Raw genomic sequence first — 15,313 nt, forward strand, 5'->3', positions numbered from 1 at the left:
ACCATCGAAATGGATACAAGAATAACCAGAATGGCAAAGGCTCACCCATTGATCAGCTCCAGGATGATCATAGACAGTCTGGAGTTACCTGTAAGTGCTGTGACAGTTAGAAGACGCCTGTGTGAAGCTAATTTATTTGCAAGAATCTCCTGCAAAGTCCCTTTGTTAAATAAAAGACATGTGCAGAAGAGGTTACAATTTGCCATAGAACACATCAACTGGCCTAAAGAGAAATGGAGGAATATTTTGTGGACTGATGAGAGTAAAATTGTTCTTCTTGGGTCCAAGGCCGCAGGACAGTTTGTGAGACGAACCCCCAAACTCTGAATTCAAGCCAGATTTCACAGTGAAGACAGTGAAGCATGGTGGTGCAAGCATCATGATGGGCATGTTTCTCCTACTATGGTGTTGGGCCTATATATCCGACTACCAGGTATCATGGATCAGTTTGGATATGTCAAAATACTTGAAGAGAAGTCATGTTGCCTTATGCTGAAGAGGACATGCCCTTGAAATGGTGTTTCAACAAGACAATGACCCCAAGCACACTAGTAAACAAGCAAAATCTTGGTTCCAAACCAACAAAATTAATGCCTCGCAGATGTGAATAAATCATGAAAACTGGGGTTACACAACTAAATACTAGTTAGTGATTCACAGGATTGCTGAAAAAACAGTTTGAAACATAATAGTTTTGAGTTTTTAATGTCAAACAGCAGATGCTACTATTATTGTGAACAACCCTTTTCTACTTTTTTTTTTTTTTTTTTTTTTTTACTAATAGCCCAATTTCATAGCCTTAAGAGTGTGCATATCATGAATGCTTGGTCTTGTTGGATTTGTGAGAATCTACTGAATCTACTGGTACCTTGTTTCCCATGTAACAATAAGAAATATACTCAAAACCTGGATTAATCTTTTTAGTCACATAGCACTACTATTATTCTGAACATTACTGTAAATGAGGAGGGTAGAAACAGGAAGGGTGTAAACTACACATTTTGTCAAATTTCAGCCACATATGAGTGCTCAAGCCAGTGCATTTGGAGTACCAATCCCAACCCTGGATGAATGAGTAGGGTTGCATCCACAAGGGCATCCAGCATAAATTTTGTGGATTAGAAGTAAGGCCACAATTTTGGGGGGTAGGTTGAAATTGCTGTTCAAGATTCAAGGTTCAAACAACTTTATTGATCCCTAAAAGGGCAATTCATATCACACACAATTACCTCAGACAAAAATACAGCAATTAATCCACAATTATTACTGATTGAATGTAATAATGGCACACATCAAAATGAAAACACCGCACATATACATTTCATTGTTTCTGTACACTAAACTTTGAGACAATCCATCATCCAAATTGCGTCGCCATGTGTGCAGATGAGATGAGTTTGTATCAGTTTCTGTCAGTGTGTGCATAATATCTGGAGTTGCCTTGACAACATCAGACTGTAGGGGAGGACAGAAGATGAGAGGGGCAGCTTAATGGTTTGCCAAGGCCGTAGAAATTCTTCTGGAGGAAAACAGTGGGGCGTTTTGACCTTTCGGAGGCTATTGGCCTCCGAAAGGTCAAAACGTAAGATGTGAATGAGAGGAGATGTGGTGTTGAGGTCATTCTAAAGGAAGAGCAGTGGTGGGCACAGCTAAGCAAAAGGTTAGCTTCGATAACCGCTAATCAGCTAACTGAAAAATTAGCTTTTATAACACTAAACTGATAAACTACCAAAAAATTTAGCAGAGGCTACCGCTAACTTTCAGTATTGTCTCTGGTACACTCTCAGCTACTGACAAGCCAGTTTTGAGTTTAAGCACCGCCAGTGTTTGTGATTCAAATCAAAGACGATCACAAACTCAACACAACCAATGAGCCAGCACTTCAGTTTTTGTGCGCTCTGCCCGCTGCTGTAAGAAAGAGTCATTTTCCATTCACAGCATACAGCGGTCCAGCCATGAGGCAGACATCCTGAAAATGAAAGCATGCTTGACTTATGGTTTTTGATTTATAAACCAAATTAATCTTGATAGTTTAACTACATTAATGTCAAGTTTGTCATTTGTAAAAAAGTGAAAATATAATGGCCCTGTCACACGGCACTTAACAAAGGCAACAAAGCCCTAACGAAACACGAAATCTGGACTTTTGTTGGCATTATTGAACCTTTGCTCAGCTTCATCGAAGGGCAATGAAAACCTCAATTCATCCGTGTTTCGTTTTGCTATCGTTCTTGCAGTTTTCTCCAGGACTCAGGTGCTATGAGCTCCGTCCCAGCGCCGAGTCCTGGAACACAGAGATGCAGACACACACTGCTCCAGCTGTGGCTCCAGGTGCATTCCGTTTTAAAGCGGTCAAGATCGTTAGCTTTCTTCCTTTTGCGCTCTTGCTTCGCAGGCTATTTGGTGATAAAGCTCTTTTGTCCACCTTTTCTCAACGAATTGTGACTTTTTTTCCCTTCGTTTAGGAGCCGTTGTGTGCCATCTGACTGGGCCATAACCAAAGAGGTTATATATGAGAACTAGAGGCTGCACTTGCACTGAGCCGTGTGCCGGCAAGGAGGCATGATTGCCATTTTAATTCCGGGCAAGTTAGTGATTTGCATGCATTGAAGTTCAATTAGTCTCGTCAAGAAAGAGGTGGAATATGCCGGAAAGCTGCGAATGTTGGCAAAGCCACTGTTGTGAAAGTGTCGTGACATGGACCCACAACAGAGGGCGTTAATGACAGTGGATAAGCCAAAAGTAACAATTTAATGTTGTGAATCGCACAACGACGTACAGACAATAACAATTTGGTGACTGTCAATCATACACCAGGTGACGTGTGGGCAGGCTCAACGATAGAAGATGCCTGGCGAGAGAAGAGCCAGATCCCACACAGCTTCCACCGCCAACGGAGCTGAAGAACACCGGAGCCGCCAAGCCCTGCGCCCCAGGTGGCCGCTGTCTTCAGCAGTCAGACGGCAGAGAACAGAGACAGTCCTGATGAGTGTGAGGTCGCACACTCAGTAATCCCACAGTCTGTACACAATTAGGAGGGAGAACCTCCACCTCCAGCAACAATTTCACCCATGCAGCTCCTGTTGGTCTCTTTCCTGGATGGAGTGAGAGGCGAAGAACGTCGTCCTCTCACTGTCCGCCAATCCAGCCTCCGACAGAGCCCGCAGGAACACGGCTGCACACAGAACAATGTTTTGGACAACAATAATTACAGCAGAGAAGGTTACCTGAATGGTAGCTGATTTCTCGGCGGGCAGGTGGAGTTGCAGTCCGGCCTTTATGGTGGTGGTGATGAGTAGTGGATGAGTGACAGCTGGTACGGATGATGAGTGACAGCTGTCACCTGGTCGCTCCGACGCCCTCTCGTGCTTGAAGCCTGCACTTCAAGCAGGGCGCCATCTTGTGGTGGTGGGCCAGCAGTACCTCCTCTTCAGCGGCCCACACAACAGCCACAAATGGAGGAACAAGGGAGACAATATTTCCTTCCATAAGTAAGTGGCTTTGGTTCTTCTTGTCACTTTGTCCGTGATATTTGGATGATAAACAGCTGTACGTTTCTTGCCGTACCTGTGTCGCCCGATGACACGGACCATTAACTCTTCACTTATGTCTAGTTGATATTTTCCACTGCTAGACCAATGTCTAGTTAAAATACTTGTTGTTAGTGGTTAAAATCGTTTGACAAGACTGGGGATTTTTTTTAAAATTTGCACCATAAAATAATGAGATTATAATGACCCGCGCTGTGCCGCTCACAGTCACACCCACACATAAAGATGTGTACCCAAACCACTGACTTCATGAATGAAACTCGGTCAATAAAGGATAATTGTGTAAAAATATAATATGTATCTAAATGTATTGTAATGGTTTTAGGAGCCGCGTTGCGTTGAACAGAGCAGTAGCTGCAGCAGAACGTCTCAGCTCAGCAGTTTGAACAGTGCAGATCCGTGTAACTTTCAACACAAATATGTGGGAATGTGTGTGTCAGAGTAAGTTTAATACTTCCCTGACATAATTTAATGTAAATTAGTTTTACTGGCTTGATATCCAGGTCAAAATGGCATTTTAACACCTATTTTGTAAGCATTTTTCTGAGTGTGTTCAGTCGCAAATCCCCATTGAAAATGCATTAACATCCAGGAACTTCATCAATATTTTGCCCAGTTAGGAGAGGTCATGTCACTGTCCCTGAAGGGATGTGTAGTTTAGTGTGCAGCATTGGGAGTGCGGACTCTAGTACTCATATATAACCTCTTTGGCCATAACACATATCTTTTCATTTTAAAATAATGCACTAATTCTGAAGTTTTGAACATTAACACACACAGATGCCAAAATACATTATGGGTAAACTGAGCCTCCACTCATCACTGATTGGTTGATTCATTATATGTAAAAACCAACACACAAGTTAACGTGTTTTTACAAATAAATGTGCATTTGTAAAATATGTCTTTTTTCATTTGTAAAAAAAGGCATTTGCGAAACTGAAAATTCTGTTTAAGTTGTGATTCAGCCTCGAATCAGCATTTAACGTTGTAGTACATATGCCAGGCCTCTGTGTGGCACTGTAACAGCCCCAGAAAAAAAAAACAGAAGAAGACTAAAGCATGCACATTAGCCTGGAGTGGCTCAAAAGAACCAGGTACTGCGGGTCTCCTCCCCTACTGTGATTGGTGGAGAGCTCTGAGCTCTGATTCATACATAACTTATGATGTCAGGGTAATGTGCATCATCTACGCCGGAAGCAGGCGCCACGTTATCTCATGTTCATGGCGTTGCAAGGTGTGACCAGTGGGAATTCCCACCATATGAGGTTACAAAATGGACGCCGAACGCAGGCGTAATGTGCATCGCCTACGCAGGAAGCAAGCTACATGCGCATAAGCCATGTAAGAGCTAATCAGTGTAGCACTAAAAGCTACAGCTTTCCAATGCGACATACAGAGTAAAATAAAGCCTTATAAGAGAAAGAGGGTCCACGCTGATCATCTGAAAGAGACTTACTGCACATTTAAAGGGAAGCAGTGTGTTTTTTTTCTATTGTTAAATAATATGATTTTGTCCACTGACTGCGCTCCACTCTGCATGCACTTTAAGTCAAGTCTTCATTGACCGGGTGCACAGCAGATTTATCAGTGTGGCTTTTGTGGAAAAGCTGCACTCATGTTTCACAGGCTGTGCTCATGTTCATGTGCAGCCTGACTGACTGAGGATTACACTGACCACCTGCGCTTACGATCCCGTGTCGCAGACCGAACAGCCCCCCTAAAAATCTGTCCCCCCGATGACGCGGCTCACGGATTAACACCTCGTTTCTGTTTCAAACTGCACACCAGTCATCATGTATTTCAGCGACAGATATCTGAAGCTTTTGTACAACAATCATTTCCACAGAAATTCAGCATTATTTCATCATAAAAGGCGGCAGAAGCGATCAGTGCACTGCGCGTCGGACAGACAAAGCGTCACGGAATTTTGCCTCATTTCTGCTTAAAACGGCCTCATTTCTGCTTAAAACGGCCTAGTTTCTGCTTAAAACTGACTTTAGAATGATTTAAGAGGTTTTACTTTTATCATCTGATGGTTGATAATCACATTAATCCATTTGATTGCTTTGGGTGAAGAGACACCGTCTCAGACGTGCTGCTGTGGTCCAAAATGACTCATGCACAGATGCAAAAGGCGGATTTGTAGGGGCGGACCATCCGGTCTGCGACACCGGTGTGAGGAGCTCAGCCCTCCCCGTCTCAGCACTCTCCCTTCCATCACTGCACCTTCACTACGCATGCATCATTTCGGAGCATCAACAGAAGAGTGCTGAGCCCCTGGCACCGGGAAAGATCCAAAACTTGTAAAGACATGAAAAAATTAATAATTACCCAAGAAAACAGGGATACACTAAATTTGACAATTTGCGCGATGGATCAGCAACATTGTGCCATTGCTTAAGCCATGGTCACAACCCGCCATACTTGCATGTGCGTGCAGTCTAGTTGCAAAAACGTGGGCTAAATTTGGAGATCCATACGTCGTAAGTACTGCCTCAGTACGAATTTAGGAGCATGCAGACATGCCGTAGAGGTTTTAGTGCATGCAGAACTTTCGCTGCGGTCAGGCTGCGGATTCACCAGCAGTACAGATGACGCACGTTGTGAGTACTGCCTCAGTACGGATTCAAAGCAGCACATTTTCATTCAATTACTGTTGAATTAACCAAATCCGTACGTAGGCAGGATTACGGCATTCACCACATACTATGGAGGCTGACAGACTTGCATGCACGACGTAGCTTCTCACTTGAACTTGGACTTTATTTCCAAACTTCAGCAACACACACTCCACAGCTTCAGTCTGATAACTAGCTGTAACTTTTCGAGGCAAGTAAACACTCGTACAACTGACCGCTGCAGGCTGGACATGCTCATGCATCGCCGACGCTGAAAAACACCTGCCGCTCCGGTCCTGCTCATAAAAAAGAAAAGCAACCCCCCCCCCCCCCACACACACACACACTGCTTTATTGTCATCTCTCTTTATCGTTACACTCCTAGAGACGTGCATTGAACGTACTCCCTCCCTCATCTTGCTACTGCCTCTGTACATTTTCACAAAAATGTAGTGGCCGTGGCATCCGCAGAAAACGTACGGCAAAAAAAAAAAAAAAAAAACACACGGTGGGTTGTGACCAGGGCTTTAGGGAGAGTCCTGGACTGAAATAAAAAATACCTTTTATCCGATTACTCAATTAATCACCAGAATAATCGATAGAATACTCGACTACTAAAATAATTGATAGCTGCAGCCCTAGCTGGTTCTTCTTGAATGTATCCTTTAAAAGTTTGCACAGTATCAGTTTATGGCACCAACTTCTTTGGCTCTGTATTCATTCGAAGCAGTGTTACTTCAGAGAGGATGTTAGCGTTTCCTTCATAATATGTTAATTAGCATCACTTCGTATCACTTTCTAAGCGTGGATGTAATCTGCTGCCACAGAATGGGACATAAAAGGCGGCACAAAAAGGCAAAGTACAAACACACAAGATGCTCATATACATCCAAATATCTGCTCTAAAGCAGAAGCGCTCTCTCCCGGGACCTTTGCACTGAAGCTTCATAAACCAATGCAAACAGACGCCTGTTTACACGCGGCTTTGATGAGCGGCTGTTTTGTTGTTTTAAGAAGACAAACAACCTCTAAGCGAGGGTAACAACTGCTGTTTTTTAATTAACGCGCCGCGCTTGCAGTCACTGTAATAAACTCGTCTGCTGCGACGTCTCGTGAAAGCAGATCAAAGTCAACGCTGTCCTGGCAGCGCGCGTTTGAGGTGAGCTTTTTGTTTCCCCTTCTGTCTTTTAATGGATGCCCATCAGCTAAGGGGAAATGTGCCGTGTAGCTTTTTAATGTCAATCCACATTCGGAGGATTCCACACGGTGCGACGGCGGTAAACCCCCCTACCGCTGTCCCGCCTTTTTCCTTTTGATAAGATTGGCAGGTCATCCAGAAATGGATATTCATGGGGTCAGTTGGAGATGGAACAACCAAGAGAGGCCTCCTGCCGGGCGAGCTGCAGTTACGGATGTGCAGCGGTGGGGAGGCGGCGGTATTTCATGTGCAGACACCCTTCTACATGTACATGCAGGCTAAAGCTGCGAACCGAGGACGGAGAGGAATTGGCCACAGTGCTGAAAGAGCCATTTGTGCTCACTGCCACCTTGCTGCAGTCAGGGTAGACGAACAGGAAAATCAATACTCGCGCTCAGGACAGTTCACTACGAGGACCTCCGTCTGCGCTGCTGCCAGAGTCAGTCCCTGAAGCAAGATGGGATGGGAACTGCTGACACGGTTGGTGTGACAGCACCCCAATCACACTGCCAGAGAGAGAGAGAGAGAGAGATATGTTCTGCACCATGGACACCTACAGACAGAGCAGGAGACAATACCGGGAGAGTGTCGAGGCAAAATATGGGCTCACCAGTCTTAAAACATGAGGCCCATTTATACTGTGGGGTTTAAGAACTGAGTATGAGTATGCCGAGTGCAGCGAGCCCAGCTTGGTGCCAAATCCAACCAAACCAAGTCCTTGGATTTGAGGTGGACTCATCACAGGTCAAGCCTTGCATAAATAAACTGAGTTAAATTTGGCACACTTGCTGAGCAAACATAGTGTGCAAGTCATCTTTGTCAACCGTTAATGTACAACGAGAAGATTTACTTAAACAGTTTTATTCAAGCTCATCTTAACCCTGAGGACTATCCCTTTGTATACAGATTTTCATGCATCAGATTAGATAAGGTCTTGGAGTATGCGCTTGCATTGGGTAGTACCACATCCACCATACCATGGAACCATCCTGAGTCCTGATTGGCAACCAACCAAATGAACTAGTGGTCAGTGCCTTCCTCCCTAAAATGGCCAATCCACTGCGATTGGAGTACCACCATATCAGTGCTAGATTACTTGCTGGAACCAGGATCCAGGAATTCATCTTGTTTTCAATTCCAGTTTGACATGGAGAAATCTACTGACAACTCCTGGTGTTCCCTGGTCTCCCAGCCCAATACTAATCAGGACCTACAGTAGTGTTCAATATAATAACAGTGCTATGTGACTAAAAAGATCAATCCAGGTTTTGAGTATATTTCTTATTGTTAGATGGGAAACAAGGTATCAGTAGATTCAGTAGATTCTCACAAATCCAACAAGACCAAGCATGCATGATATGCACACTCTTAAGGCTATGAAATTGGGCTATTAGTAAAAAAAAAAAGTAGAAAAGGGGGTGTTCACAATAATAGTAGTGTGGCATTCAGTCAGTGAATTCGTCAATTTTGTGGAACAAACAGGTGTGAATCAGGTGTCCCCTATTTAAGGATGAAGCCAGCACCTGTTGAACATGCTTTTCTCTTTGAAAGCCTGAGGAAAATGGGACGTTCAAGACATTGTTCAGAAGAACAGCGTAGTTTGATTAAAAAGTAGATTGGAGAGGGGAAAACTTATACGCAGGTGCAAAAAATTATAGGCTGCTCATCTACAATGATCTCCAATGCTTTAAAATGGACAAGAAAAAAACCAGAGAGGCGTGGAAGAAAACGGAAAACAACCATCAAAATGGATTGAAGAATAATCAGAATGGCAACGGCTCACCCATTGATCAGCTCCAGGATGATCAAAGACAGTCTGGAGTTACCTGTAAGTGCTGTGACAGTTAGAAGACGCCTGTGTGAAGCTAATTTATTTGCAAGAATCCCCCGCAAAGTCCCTCTGTTAAATAAAAGATGTGCAGAAGAGGTTACAATTTGCCAAAGAACACATCAACTGGCCTAAAGAGAAATGGAGGAATATTTTGTGGACTGATGAGAGTAAAATTGTTCTTTTTTTGTCCAAGGGCCGCAGACAGTTTGTGAGACGACCCCCAAACTCTGAATTCAAGCCACAGTTCACAGTGAAGACAGTGAAGCATGGTGGTGCAAGCATCATGATATGGGCATGTTTCTCCTACTATGGTGTTGGGCCTATATATCGTATACCAGGTGTCATGGATCAGTTTGGATATGTCAGAATACTTGAAGAGGTCATGTTGCCTTATGCTGAAGAGGACATGCCCTTGAAATGGGTGTTTCAACAAGACAGTGACCCCAAGCACACTAGTAACCGAGCAAAATCTTGGTTCCAAACCAACAAAATTAATGCCTCGCAGATGTGAAGAAATCATGAAAAACTGTTTATACAACTAAATACTAGTTTAGTGATTCACAGGATTGCTAAAAAAGCAGTTTGGACATAATAGTTTTGAGCTTGTAGCGTCAACAGCAGATGCTACTGTTATTGTGAACACCCCCTTTTCTACTTTTTTTTACTAATAGCCCAATTTCATAGCCTTAAGAGTGTGCATATCATGAATGCTTGGTCTTGTTGGATTTGTGAGAATCTACTGAATCTACTGGTACCGTGTTTCCCATGTAACAATAAGAAATATACTCAAAACCTGGATTAATCTTTTTAGTCACATAGCACTACTATTATCCTGAACACTACTGTACTCTGCTTCACTTCTGATATCGGATGGGATCAGGTGTGCTCCGAACTGCATGGCTGCAGGATCCAGCAACTCACAGACCCAAAGTTTTCACAAGGTCACAGAACAGTGAGCTATTTTCACCATGGTTGCCAGATCCGGTGGCAACTAATACAGCATATGCAATGACATTGAGACATTGGCATCAGTTTGACCAGCTAATGCTTAACGTGGGCTCATGCGTCATACATCACACTGACAAACTGGGGAACTTTGAGGTGATTTTTGATCCTACGTTGTCTCTTGACCTCCACATTAGAGATATTACGAAAACTGCTTTTTTCCACCTGCGAAACATAGTGAAGATTCGTCCCATCCTGTCTATGGCTTATGCAGAGACCCTGATTCATATATTTGTTGCTTCTGGACTGGACGACTGCAATGTTCTATTTTCTGGTTTACTGCAGTCCAGCATTAGGAGTTAGCAATTAGTTCAAAATGATGCTGTTGTGTGAAAGTGTAATGGCATGGACCCACAACAGGGGGCGTAAATGACCCACAACAGGGGGCGTAAATGAACAGTCAATGGAAATAAAGAGTAACACTTTTAATGTTGTGAAATGTGCACAACGGATACAGATACAATTCAATACTACAGTCAATTTATACAGTTGGTGTCGTGTGGGCAGGCTCGAGGATAGGAGACGCCTGTCCAGATAGGAGTTGGGACCCACACGATTTCCACCGCCAACGGATCTGGAACACACCGGAGCCGCCAAGTCCCGAGTCACCAGGTGGCCACCGTCTCCAGCTGTCAGATCAGGTACTGCTGGCAGGAAGCAGAAACAGTCAAGGGTGGGTGTGTGCACACACCCAGCAAACAGTCAGCAGAGTTCTGATGATGAAGGGAGAAAAACACCACCTCCCACTTCTCACAATATCCACAGTCGTGCAGATCCTAATCACACTTAACAGCTGAGGAGCGGAAACGCCAACTCCTCCTGACCAGCTGCAAGTGTACTGAAACGTCTGCAAACTCAGAATATATATTACAGCTTTTCGAGCTTAGCAGCAAAGTACGTTGCAAAATAAGCTTAGCTGAACAAGAAAAAAAGACGGCTGAGAGTTTTACCTGAGTACCTCAGATGATTTCTCGGCAGGGGTGTGGTGTCTTCTCCCGGCTTTTATGGATGGCTAGATGAGATGATGAATGACAGCTGTCAGGGTCCCTGGTGGCGAACTGCGCCCTCTGGTGCCTGAAGCCCGTCTACAGGCAGAGCGCCCTCTGGTGGGATGTACAGCCAGTTCTTTGGTCCATCTCCAGGGTCCGGGTGTCGTGTCAGGGCCTCCCGGACGGTCTTCTCCACATCCCATGTGAGGGTTGCGACGACAGTGGACTCGGGGATGATGGTGTCCGGTGGATCCGACTGCTCTGGCCTGACTTCCTCTTCATGCACCCGGGACAGTGCATCAGACCGTTGGTTTTTAGTCCCGGGGCGATACGTGATCTGGAAGTCAAACCGACCAAAGAACAGTGACCAACGGGCTTGCCTGGAGTTCAGACGCTTGGCGGTCCGGATGTATTCCAGGTTCCGATGGTCCGTGAAAACCGTGAAGGGAACCGAGGCTCCCTCCAGAAGGTGTCTCCACTCCTCAAGAGCCTCTTTCACAGCCAGAAGTTCCCGATTGCCAACGTCATAGTTCCTTTCAGCCGGGGTCAACCTGTGGGAATAGTAGGCACAAGGATGGAGTACCTTATCGGACTCCCCGCTCTGGGACAGCATTGCTCCTATCCCTGAGTCAGAGGCATCCACTTCGACAATAAACTGGCGATCAGGGTTAGGCTGCACCAGAACTGGTGCAGTCGAAAACCGATGTTTCAACTCCTTGAACGCTGCTTCGCACCGATCCGACCAGGTGAAGGGTACTTTAGTGGAGGTCAGGGCTGTCGGGGCCAACAACCTGACTGTAGCCCTTAATGAACCTCCGATAGAAGTTTGCAAAACCGAGGAACTGTTGCAGCTTCCTACGGCTTGTTGGTTGGGGCCAGTCTCTCACCACCGCAACCTTGGCCGGATCAGGGGCGACGGAGTTGGGGGAGATTACAAACCCCAGGAAGGACAAAGAAGTGCGGTGGAACTCACACTTCTCGCCCTTCACAAACAGCCGGTTCTCCAACAACCGCTGCAGGACCTGACGTACATGCTTGACATGGGTCTCAGGATCCGGGGAGAAGATGAGAATATCGTCCAGATACACGAAGACGAACCGATGCAGAAAGTCCCGCAAGACGTCATTAACCAAGGCTTAGAACGTCGCGGGCGCATTGGTGAGACCGAACGGCATGACCAGGTACTCAAAATGACCTAACGGGGTGTTAAACGCCGTCTTCCACTCGTCTCCCTTCCGGATCCGAACCAGGTGATACGCATTTCTAAGATCCATCTTTGTGAAAATTTGGGCTCCATGCAGGGGCGTGAACACCGAGTCCAGTAGGGGTAACGGGTATCGGTTGCGAATCGTGATCTCGTTCAGCCCTCTGTAATCAATGCATGGACGGAGTCCACCATCCTTCTTGCCCACAAAAAAGAAACCAGCACCCATCGGGGAGGTGGAGTTCTGGATCAACCCGGCAGCTAACGAGTCCCGGATGTAGGTCTCCATTGATTCGCGTTCCGGACGTGAGAGGTTGTACAGCCTGCTGGATGGGTACTCAGCGCCCGGTATCAAATCAATGGCACAATCGTACGGACGGTGCGGGGGAAACGTGAGCGTCAGATCTTTGCTGAAGACGTCAGCAAGATCATGGTACTCAGCTGGCACCGCCGCCAGATTGGGGGGGGACTAAAACCTCCTCTTTAGCTGTCACACCAGGTGGAACCGAGGATCCTAAACACTCCCGGTGGCAGGTTTCGCTCCACTGCGTCACAACCCCAGACGGCCAATCAATCCGGTGATTGTGTTTTAACACCCATGGAAAACCCAGAATCACTCGGGAGGTAGATGGTGTTACATAAAACACAATCTCCTCCCTGTGATTTCCAGACACAACCATTGTCACTGGCTATGTCTGATGTGTAATTAGTGGAAGTAGGGTGCCATCTAGTGCCCGCACCGACAATGGTGACGGTAAGGCCACTAGAGGGAGCCCAACCTCCTTTGCCCATCTGCTATCCAGCAGATTCCCCTCCGACCTCGTGTCCACCAGTGCTGGGGCATGAAGGGTTAAATCCCCACTTAGGATTGTAACTGGGATTCATGCGGATTTGCGGGATTTCCCCTCATGAGTGTTATGGCCCACCCTTAGCCCAGTCTCTAAGGGCGGGCGTTGTCGTTTGACCGTTTGGGGCAATTTCTCTGTATATGCTCACTCGAGCTGCAGAAAAAACACTCCCCACGGGCCAGCCTCCGTTGTCTGTCTTCTGATTTTACTTTAGCCCTGCTCGTGTCCATAGCTTCGTCAGCAGGAGGAGCTGTCGCCTCACTGTGGGCTCTGGCAGTGGAGCGGGGGGACGACGACGTCCATTCGGACCCGGAAGGAAGAGGGACAACTCGTGCCCGGCCACGCCCCTCGCCTCGCTCCCGGCGATGTTCTTCAAGTCGGTTGTCTAGCTGTATAACGAGATCAATAAGCCCATGTAAATCCCGCGGCTCATCCTTCGCCAGCAAATGCTCCTTCAGGACCGGAGACAGTCCGCTTACGAAGGTGGCGCGGAGCGCAACGTTATTCCAGCCGGACCTCGCTGCCGCGATGCGGAAGTCGACTGCATATTCGGCTGCGCTCCGACGCCCCTGTCTCATCGACAGCAGCACGTTCGAAGCGGTCTCGCCTCTATTGGGGTGATCAAACACTTGTTTGAACTCCCGCACAAACCCCGTGAGTTCTGCTCCAAAAGCTCCGTATCCAAGGCGTGCGCCTCTCCTCGAAGCAGATTCACCACATAAGCCACCTTGCTAGCGTCAGACGCGTACATGACCGGACGCTGTGAAAAGATGAGCGAACACCGCATTAAAAAGTCCGCGCACATCTCGACACAGCCTCCATACGGCTCAGGAGGACTTATGTATGCTTCAGGGGACGGGGGGGGGGGGTCATTGAACGGCCACTGGAATATCTGTATCTGGCACTCGGGCAGCAGGAGGAGGTGCCGCAGCAGCGCCCTGCGCGTGCGCTTCCACCTGAGCGGCGAGAGCCTCCATCCTCCGATTGAGAATAACGTTCTGCTCGGTTACCAAGTCCAACCGAGCAGTGAAGGCGGTTAGGATTTGCTGCAGCTCACCTAGTACGTCTCCTGCTGGTCCCTGTGCCTCCTGCATTTCCATTGATGGTTCACTCGATGGTTGATGCCCCTCAGGATCCGTGACAGTTGGCCAAGAAATCCTGTTGTGTGAAAGTGTAATGACGCGGACCCACAACAGGGGGCGTAAATGAACGGTCAATGGAAATAAAGAGTAACACTTTTAATGTTGTGAAATGTGCACAACGGATACAGATACAATTCAATACTACAGTCAATTTATACAGTTGGTGTCGTGTGGGCAGGCTCGAGGATAGGAGACGCCTGTCCAGATAGGAGTCGGGACCCACACGATTTCCACCGCCAACGGATCTGGAACACACCGGAGCCGCCAAGTCCCGAGTCACCAGGTGGCCACCGTCTCCAGCTGTCAGATCGGGTACTGCTGGCAGGAAGCAGGAACAGTCAAGGGTGGGTGTGTGTACACACCCAGCAAACAGTCAGCAGAGTTCTGATGATGAAGGGAGAAAAACACCACTCCCACTTCTCACAATATCCACAGTCGTGCAGATCCTAATCACACTTAACAGCTGAGGAGCGGAAACGCCAACTCCTCCTGACCAGCTGTAAGTGTACTGAAACGTCTGCAAACTCAGAATATATATTACAGCTTTTCGAGCTTAGCAGCAAAGTACGTTGCAAAATAAGCTTAGCTGAACAATTGATGATTTCAGATGATTTCTCGGCAGGGGTGTGGTGTCTTCTCCCGGCTTTTATGGATGGCTAGATGAGATGATGAATGACAGCTGTCAGGGTCCCTGGCGGCGAACTGCGCCCTCTGGTGCGTGAAGCCTGTCTACAGGCAGAGCGCCCTCTGGTGTTGGCCAGCAGTATCTCCTCTTCGGGCGGCCCACACAACAGATGCTCCCCAACTCTTGACAGGAAGCAGAACGTTCAATCACATTACACCCATTTTGGCATCTCTTCACTGGTTTCCTGTCTGTGAGGTGAATCTCCTCTTAACCTATAAAATTATTGACAGACTAGCACC

The 15,313-nt window shown here is 46.7% G+C and overlaps 1 protein-coding gene across 1 annotated transcript in view; it reads left to right on the forward strand.

Annotated features, from left to right (window-relative positions):
* The window catches only part of hs6st3b (heparan sulfate 6-O-sulfotransferase 3b), a 280,965-nt gene that overhangs the window by 124,126 nt on the left and 141,526 nt on the right, over positions 1–15,313 (forward strand). The gene's annotated exons all lie outside the window — the stretch shown is intronic.

This window comes from Thalassophryne amazonica, chromosome 14 (assembly GCF_902500255.1).
Source record: "Thalassophryne amazonica chromosome 14, fThaAma1.1, whole genome shotgun sequence".
Taxonomy (NCBI): domain Eukaryota; kingdom Metazoa; phylum Chordata; class Actinopteri; order Batrachoidiformes; family Batrachoididae; genus Thalassophryne; species Thalassophryne amazonica.